The sequence below is a fragment of the Trichechus manatus genome, unplaced genomic scaffold (genome assembly GCF_000243295.1).
Source record: "Trichechus manatus latirostris isolate Lorelei unplaced genomic scaffold, TriManLat1.0 scaffold00045, whole genome shotgun sequence".
Taxonomy (NCBI): Eukaryota; Metazoa; Chordata; class Mammalia; order Sirenia; family Trichechidae; genus Trichechus; species Trichechus manatus.
Window position 1 is genome coordinate 3,567,100 of NW_004443981.1, and position 9,198 is coordinate 3,576,297.

General features: G+C 40.9%; 1 protein-coding gene and 1 pseudogene across 5 annotated transcripts in view; both read right to left on the reverse strand.

Annotated features, from left to right (window-relative positions):
- RPS6KA5 (ribosomal protein S6 kinase A5) overlaps positions 1-9,198 on the reverse strand; it is a 184,952-nt gene that overhangs the window by 73,651 nt on the left and 102,103 nt on the right. The gene's annotated exons all lie outside the window — the stretch shown is intronic.
- LOC105756291 (monocyte to macrophage differentiation factor 2 pseudogene) lies at positions 6,122-7,504 on the reverse strand (annotated as a pseudogene).

The following is a 9,198-nucleotide window of genomic DNA, read 5'->3' on the forward strand; positions in this document are numbered from 1 at the left end:
ACATATTGTTATGTGACACTAGTTGCAATCCCTATACTGAGACAGCACACTCCTCCTTTCCACCCCAGGTTTTCTGTGTCCATTCAATCAGTTCCTGTCCCTTCCTGCCTTCTCATCCTGCCTCCAGACAGAAGCTACTCATTTGGTCTTGTGTATCTGCTTGAACTAAGAAGCACACTCTTCATGAGTATCATTTTATGTTTTATAGTCCAGTCTAATCTTTGTCTGAAGAGTGGGCTTTGGGAATGGTTTTGGTTCTGGCACAACAAGATGTTTCAGTCTCATCTTACACTTTTCTAGGCTTTATTTTAATACAACCACCACTGACGGATTGCTATCTGCCAGGGATGATACTAAACTTAAGCACTTAATATTGCAAGAAACATCCTTTATACAGGCATTTGTCCACTTGGGCAGGTACAGACTGTTAGGACAGATTCTTAAAACTGGATTGCTAAGTCAAAACATACTTACATATTCAATTTTGATAACTGCTGCCAATTTCGGTAAGGACTTTCTTCAAAAAAGGAGCAATTTATACCCCTCACCAACTGTGAGTGAATGTTTTCTTTTTCTTTTTAAAAATAAAGTTCTTACTGTAAAAAAAAACCCATTGCCATCAAGTCGAGTCTGACTCATAGTGACCCAACAGGACAGAGTAGAACTGCTTCGTAGGGTTTCCAAGGTGGATTTGAACTGCCAACCTGGTTAGCAGCCGATCAATATCTTTAATGTTTGCCAATCTGATAGGCATCTCCAAGAGAGAGAAATTTTAAGGTGCAGAAGAAAGAAGAGGGGAAGACAATCTGAGAGTTTGCAGCAGCTGGACTTGATGTACTTTCAGTGGAAGTAGGACCAGTGGTCATCTCAGATCACTTCAGACCAGGAGGAGGCTGGGAAAGCTCAAATGCAGTCTGCAAGAGAGGAGTAAGACGTGTGCTAATCTCCTGCAAAGTTCTGTTGAGACTGTCAGTATAAATTCTGTGCCAGATGCAGGGGACACATTTTGATGACATATGAGCAAAGCTTAGCAACCTGGTACTGGAAAAAGAAAGTTCAGAGAGTAAACAAAGCGACTGCCATGTCAGGTGAGGAGGAAGGTTAGGAGGGCAAGCAATTGTAGTGTGCCAGACAAGACAGACTCGAGGTGGTTGAATCCAGGCCAAGGAGGATACAAGCGAAACCCAAAGGAAGCGAAGAGGAACAGGAAAGACTTGCGGGAAGGTGGGGCTCAAAGGGGATTAAAGAACAGGCTTGGGGAGTGAGGAAGAGGAAAAATGGAAGATCATGGTCAAAGAAGAAATCTGATTTTGAGGTCTTAGAGTTGTAAGGCCCAATGTGTGGCTGTGCTTGTAAATGGCTAAAATGAAGGAAAGGGCAAAGGGACAGACGTCAAAGAAGTTGGCAAAGTGTAGAGCGTCTCATCAATGTAACTACTGAAACTGTGGAAGGTGAAGGAAGGATACGGGGGAGGGAAACTAAGCCTGATGAATAAATCACTGGAAAAGACAAGCATGTGTCCTTGCTGTTATTAGCTGCCGTTGAGTTGGCCTCCAACTCATGGCAATCCCATGCACAACAGAACTAAATGTTGCCCCAGTCTGTTGTGCTCCATAGGGTTTTCATTGGCTGATATTTGGAAGTAGATCACCAGGACTTTCTTCCTAGACCATCTTAATCTGGAAGCTCCACTGAAACCTGTTCGGCATCACAGCAACAGACAAGCCTCCACTGACAGCCGGGTGGTGGCTCCACATGTGTCCTAGAAGTCAGTTAACTACAAGATGGAGGAAAGGGGATTTAAAAAGCTCTTTCAAAAACAAAACTATGTTGAGAAATGATTTTTTAAAGTGATGTTTAACTATCATCACTTTGTTGAGTACAAGAAAGAATGGGAAGATAGATGGTCTTCTTTGAAAGGGGCTGCTGGAGAAGTAACATTCTAGAATAAGAGATTTTACTTAAGACAAGAGGATAAATAAAGCAGTCTTGGTGAAGATTTAAGGAGCCTGTGCACAGCAGGGTTGCTCATAGAGAACAATGGAAAGGGTTAGTAGAGGAAGATGAGTAGGGGAAAAACATAAGAAAATTCCTAAAGTTATTAAAAAGAAACTCCAAAGCTTCCAAAATAGTAGGTAAGTACAAAATTATGGGCTGTACTTTACAGAAAGTACAGTCCGTAAATAGACGCGTACCTCTCTTATTACATATTTTATTCTTTTATTCCAGAAGCTAATTTAAGTGTATGCTGCAGGGAAGTTGCAGTCTGACACCAAGGAGGCAGATCAAAGTCCCAGGGCAATTTCCCTGCTAGTTACAGGGCTTAACACTAGTAAATACAATGTGGTCACTAATATTTGTTGCAAGAGATGAATAAACGTAACATTCCAATAACTGACTACTAGAGCCACATAGCAGTATTAGGGTAGATTCTTCAAGTTTTAGCATCAATAAAGAGTAGAAAGAAATAGGTGAATACTGCAATCGCTAAAAACTGCAGCTACTGAAATGGGCCAACGGGCAGCAGGAAAGAAGGGGAAAACGGCAAAGGGAACCAGTAATAACATAGTATGGGCACTTTTCTCGATGAACACATCTCTTAAGTTCTGATCTCCTCTCCCCTGCCAAGAAGGTTCAGAGTAAGTCTAAAGACTTGGGTTCATAACTGAAGAACAGTTTCATGACAATATTTAGAAGTAACAGGTAGGGAATAAATCTGATATATGTTCTTGGAAGCTGTTAGCCAAATTTCATGAATGTACTCTTCCAAAAAAAACTATTTTATCATTATACTGAGATTTATTTACAGTTCATACAACAGAATACCCTATATAATCCTTGTATAGACTACTGGTTACTTGACTAGCCTAAAAGAAATTTCTCTGTTATATAAAAATGATTATATCTCGATTCTTTTGATTTATTAAATGATCTTCTTTATGCACATAATGACTCAATTTCTCATACAGGACTGTCTGGGGGACTATATGAGATATTGAAGGTTAAGGCTAAGTCAGACATACAGTAAGCACTTATTAAATGGTAACTATTATTATTATGGAGCCCTGGTGGTGCAATGGTTAAGAGCTACAGTTGCTAACCAAAAGGTTGGAAGCTCAAATCTACCAGCCGCTCCTTGGAAACCCTATAGGGTGGTTCTACTCTGTCCTATAGCGGTGCTTACTATTATTATGGGAGTCCCTGGGTGGTGTAAATGGTTAAGGCACTCATTCCGCTCCTAACCAAAATGTTGGAGGTTTGAGTCCACCCAGAGACACCTCAGAAGAAAGGCCTGGTGATTTGCTTCCAAAAAATCAGCTATCGAAATCCCGTGGAGCACAGTTCTACTCTGACATACCTGGAGTCGCCATGAGTCGGAACTGACTCAATTACAACTGTTTTTATTATTATTATTATCATCATCATCATCATCATTATATAACTACTGATAGACATCAATTACAATTTATAGAATTCAAAAATACTTCTAGGTTTAATTTTAATGATTTAAAAATAAACATAAAATTTATGGTGTCCTGACTTATCTATTCTTTCAATATAAGCGTATTTTCAAGATTTATAACATATATGTTATATGCTTCACAGATACTTCTGAAATATCTATGTTGCAGTATCCAGTTAGTTTGAGTCAGGATTAAGCTAAAGGGAAATTAAGTGTGCCGCCATACAACTGTCTACAGACAATGTACATTTTCTTACATAATTGATGTTTTCGTGCAGTCCTCAAGTTTTAAAATTACAGATACATCCGATTTTTATTCAAATGCAATTAACTTGCTTTCAAAAAATTGTTATGTGATGGTATCTGGAGTGCCAGATGAAGCACTCTGATGCTGCATCTCTGAAAGGCATAAAAATTACACAATAATCACACAAATAACGTGAAAATTTGAAAACACAAAACTGCTCGCATTTCAAAACACACAATCCTGCATGTCCCAGTCTCTCTTTCTTCTTTCTTTCACAGCAAAATTTCTTTAAAGAGTTGTCTACACAGCTGACTCTCCTCACCTACTCTGTATTAGTTTCCTAATACTGCTATAACAAATGACCACAAGCTGGGTGGCTTAGAACAACACAGATTTATTACCTGTAGGTTAAAAGTCTGACATGGGTCTCCCTGGGCTAAAATTAGGGTGTTAGCAGGGTTACATTTCTTCTGGAGGCTTTAGGGGAGAGTCGGTTTCCTTGCCTTTTCCAGCTATTTTCAAAGCCTGCAATGGTGGTTGAGTCGCTTCTCACATTGCATCACTATGACCTCTCTCAGAGTCACATCTTCCTCTGACTCCTCTTCTGCCTTCCTCTTCCATTTTAAAGGACCCTTGTGACTATACTGGGCCCACTCAGATAATCCAGATTGTTGTTGTTTGTTGTTAGGTGCCACAGAGTCAGTTCCAACTCATAGCGACCCTCTGCACAACAGAACAAAACACTGCCTGGTCCTGGGCCATCCTCACAATTGTTGCTATGTTTGAGCCCACTGTTGCAGCCACTGTGTCAATCCATCTCATCGAGGGTCTTCCTCTTCTTCATTGACCCTCTACTTTACCAAACGTGATGTCCTTCTCCAGGGACTGATCCCTCCTGATAACATGTCCAAAGTACATGAGACAAAGTCTCACCATCCTTGCTTCTAAGGAGCCGTCTGGTTGTACTTCTTCCAAGACAAATCTGTTCATTGTTTTGGTAGTCCGTAGTATATTCAATATTTTTTGCCAACACCATAATTCAAAGGTGTCAATTCTTCTCCGGTCTTGTTTATTTATTCTCCAGCTTTCACATGCATATGAGGAGAATGAAAACACCATGGCTTGGGTCAGGTGCACCTTAGTCTTTCAAGTGAAATCTTTGTTTTTTAACACTTGAAAGAAGTCTTCTGCAGCAGATTTGCCCAGTGCAATTCGTTGTTTGACTTACTGACTGCTGCTTCCATAGGCGTAGATACAAGTTAAAAAGAAATCCTTGACAACTTCAATATTTTCTCCATTTAACATGATGTTGCTTATTGGTCCAGTTGTGAGGATTTTTGTTTACTTTACATTGAGGTGAAGGCTCACACTTCATCATTAAGTGCTTCAAGTCCTCTTCACTTTCAGCAAGCAAGGTTGTGTCATCTGCATATCACAGGTTGTTAATGAGTCTTCCTCCAATCCTGATGCCCCATTTGTATTCATATAGCCCAGTTTCTTGGATTATTTGCTCAGCATATAGATTGAATATGGTGAAAGGATACAACTCTGACACATACCCTTCCTGATTTTAAACCACACAGTATCCCCTTGTTCTGTTTGAAAGATTGCCTCTCTGTCTATGTACAGCTTCCTCATGAGCACAATTAAGTGTTCTGGAATTCCCACTCTTTGAAATGTTATCCATGATTTATTACGATCCACAGTCATATGCCTTTGCATAGTCAATAAAACACAGGTAAACATCTTTCTGGTACTCTCTGCTTTCGGCCAAGATTCATGTGACATCAGCAATGATATCATTTGTTCTACATCCTCTTCTGAATCCAGCTTGAGTTTCTGGCAGTTCCCTGTTGATTTACTGAGGCAACTGCTTCTGAATGATCATCAGCAAAATTTTACTTGTGTGTGATATTAATGATATTGTTCGATAATTTCCGCATTCTGTTGGATCACCTTTCTTTGGAATGGGCACAAACGTGGATCTCTTTCAGCTGGTTGGCCAGGTGGCTGTCTTCCAAATTTCTTGGCATAGATGAGTAAGCGCTTCCAGCATTGCATCTGTTTGTTGAAAGATCTCAATTGGTATTCCATCAATTCCTGAAGCCTTGTTTTTTGCCAACGCCTTCAGTGCAGCTTAGACTTCCTCCTTCAGTGCCACCGGTTCATGATCATATGCTATATCCTGCAATGGCTGAACATCGACTAGTTCTTTTGGTAGAGTGACTTTGTGTATTCCTTCCATTGTCTTTTGATGCTTTCTGTGTTGTTCAATATTTTGTCCAAAGAATTCTTCAATATTGCAATTATTCATCTGTCAGTTTGTCGTACTGTGGTGGCTTGTGTGTTGCTGTGATGCTGGAAGCTATGCCACTAGTATTTCAAATACCAGCAGGGTCACCCCTGGTGGACAGGTTTCAGGGGAGCTTGCAGAGTAAGACAGACTAGGGAAAAGGACCTGGTGATCTACTGTTAAAAAAAAAACAATTGGCCAGTGAAAACTTTACAAACAGCAGCATAACATTGTCCGGTATAGTGCTGGAAAATGAGTCCCTGAGGTTGGAAGGCACGCAAAATCCAACCGGGGAAGAACTGCCTCCTCAAAGTGGAATCGATTTTAATGATGTGGATGGAGTAAAGCTTTCGGGACCTTCTTCTTTCTTTTTTTTAAAGATGTTAATGTCTGCTGTATTATGAAACTGTTGTCTAAAATAAAAAGAAATCACAGGTTAATTTCTCTTTGGTAAAAGTGACTGTCTTCTTTCTCACCGGAGACCAGAGTGATGGTCTGGCTGGCTATAACCTCGGACCCATCAACAGCTATACCCATGGGAGGGCAGACAGGTGTGGGCACTATAGTCTGGACCAAAGTTCTCAGAAACACTTCCATGATGTTCTGCTCCAAGAGCCCAAATGTACCATGGGGTCTGAACCACCTCATTTGGAAATCTTGGCCTGTAGGGTACTAAGCAGACAGAGGTATCTTCAGATAGCATAGTAGTAGTACCAGCACCAAATGCCACAAACAGATGCCAGATGGCATGGGTGAAAGGGATCTGCCCATCACTCTTCAAGAATACCATGCCCAAGTAGTAGAAGAACCCCCCCGTCACCAGCTCTCAGATGCCCTCAGTGCTGGGCATTGAAAGGGTGGGGAAAAATCCCATTACTATGCAGCAGAACGGCTCCAGGAGTTTGTACTGCTCATGGAAGAAGAAGATATAGATGGTGCCCACAGAGGCCATAATCCAGACCAGCCAATGCATGTAGGAGGCCCACGGCTCCAGCTCTCGAGGGTTCAGCCACGGTGCGTAGGAGGCTGCTATGAAGAAGCAGATGACCATCCAGTAGAACATGTGCAAACAGTGCTCCACCACTTGGCTCTTCTTCTAAGACATGGTGTGGAACCGAGTGGATACCACAAAGAGGTCGCAGAGGCTGAAGCCACAGATCCAGGCAGAAACGGTTTCCCAGTCATCATTCAAAAGGAAGTAGAGGTTGGAACTGCTGAAGATGCTGGGAATGATCCAGAAAGCACAAGTGGCACAGCTGGCCGCATGTTCTTACTCCGTGGACTGGTACCTCTTGTGGGCAGGGACTCTTTGGTTCATGAACCTGGAGTAGTTGGTCTTCTAGAAATCTCGGAGCCTGGGGGCAAACATTGCCGCAGTTCATCAGAATGCAGGTCGGGGCTCGGAGACTGTGAACTTGGAGAACGCAGGGAGTGTGGAGGCTGCATAGCAGGTGGACCTGGGGGTGCCCAAGCCTAGCCTGAGCCAACTCAGGATCTTCATTTGCTGATATACCATGACTCAAAATGAGAAGAAACAGCTACAAACATCCATTATTAATTGGAACATGGAATGTACGAAGTATAAATCTAGGAAAATTGGAAGTCGTCAAAAAATGAAATGGAACGCATGAAGATCAATATCCTAGGCATTAGTGAGCAGAAATGGACTGGTATTGCCCATTCTGAATTGGACAACTATATGGTCTACTATGCTAGGAATGGCAAACTAAAGAGGAATGGCATCGCATTCATCACCCAAAAGAACATTTCAAGATCCATCCTGAAGTACAACACTGTCAGTGATAGGATAATATCCATATGCCTACAAGGAAGACCAGTTAATTAGACTATTATTCAAATTTACATACCAACCACAAATGCCAAAGATGAGGAAACTGAAGATTTTACCAACTTCTGCAGGCTGAAATTGATCAAACAGGCAATCAAGATGTATTAATAATTACTAGTGATTAGAATGCAAAAGTTGGAAACAAAGAAGAAGGATCAGTAATTGGAAAATATGGCCTTGGTGATAGAAACGATGCTGGACTTCACATCACAGAATTTTGCAAAACCAATGACTTAATTAATCACAAATAGCTTTTCTCAACAACAAAACCAGTGACTATATACGTGGGCCTCGCCCAGATGGAATACACAGGAATCAAATCGACTACATCTGTGGAAAGAGACAATGCAGAAGCTCAATACCATGAGTCAGAACAAGGTCAGGGGCCGGCTATGGAACAGACCATCAATTACTCATATGCAAGTTGAAGCTGAAGACAACTAAAACAAGTCCACGAGAGCCAAAACACGACCTTGAGTGTATTCCACCTGAATTTAGAGACCATCTCAAGAATAGATTTCACACACTGAACGCTAATGACTGAAGATCAGACAAATTGTGGGATGATACCAAGGAAATCGTACAGGAAGAAAGCAAAAGGTCATCAAAAAGATAAGAAAGAAAGACCAAAATGGATGTCAGAAGAGACTCTGAAACTTGCTGTTGAACACAGAGTACCTAAAGCAAAAGGAAGAAATGGTGAAGTAAAAGAGCTGAACAGAAGATTTCAAAGGGCGGCTCGAAACGCGCAAAGACTTGGAGATAGAAAACCAAGAGATAACCATGCTAGGCACTTCTCAAGCTGAAAGAACTGAAGAAAAAAATTCAAGCCTCAAATTGCAATACTGAAGGATTCTATGGGCAATAAGGAGCCCTGGTGGTGCAGTGGTTAAGCGTTTGGCTGCTAACTAAAAGGTTGGCAGTTTGAATCCACCAGCCACTCTTTGGAAATCCTATGTGGCAGTTCTACCCTGCCCTATAAGGTTGCTATGAGTTGAAATCGACTTGATGGCATTTTTTTTTTTTAATAAGCAATAATCCAAATTAACCTTCCTATTTTAAGGACACCTGATTAGCAACCTTAATTCCTCTTTGCTATGTAACCTAATATATTCACAGGATTAGGATTGGGATGTGGACTTTTTTTTTTTTTTTTAATTTTTTTTTTATTGTACTTCAGGTGAAGGTTTACAGAACAAATAGTTTCTCATGAAACAGAACTACACATGTTGTTTTATGACATTGGTTAACAACGCCACAACATATCAACTCTCTAACTTCTCAACCTTTTTTTTTGGTGAAAATACACATACAAAGATACCCCATTTCAAAAATTTCTACATGCA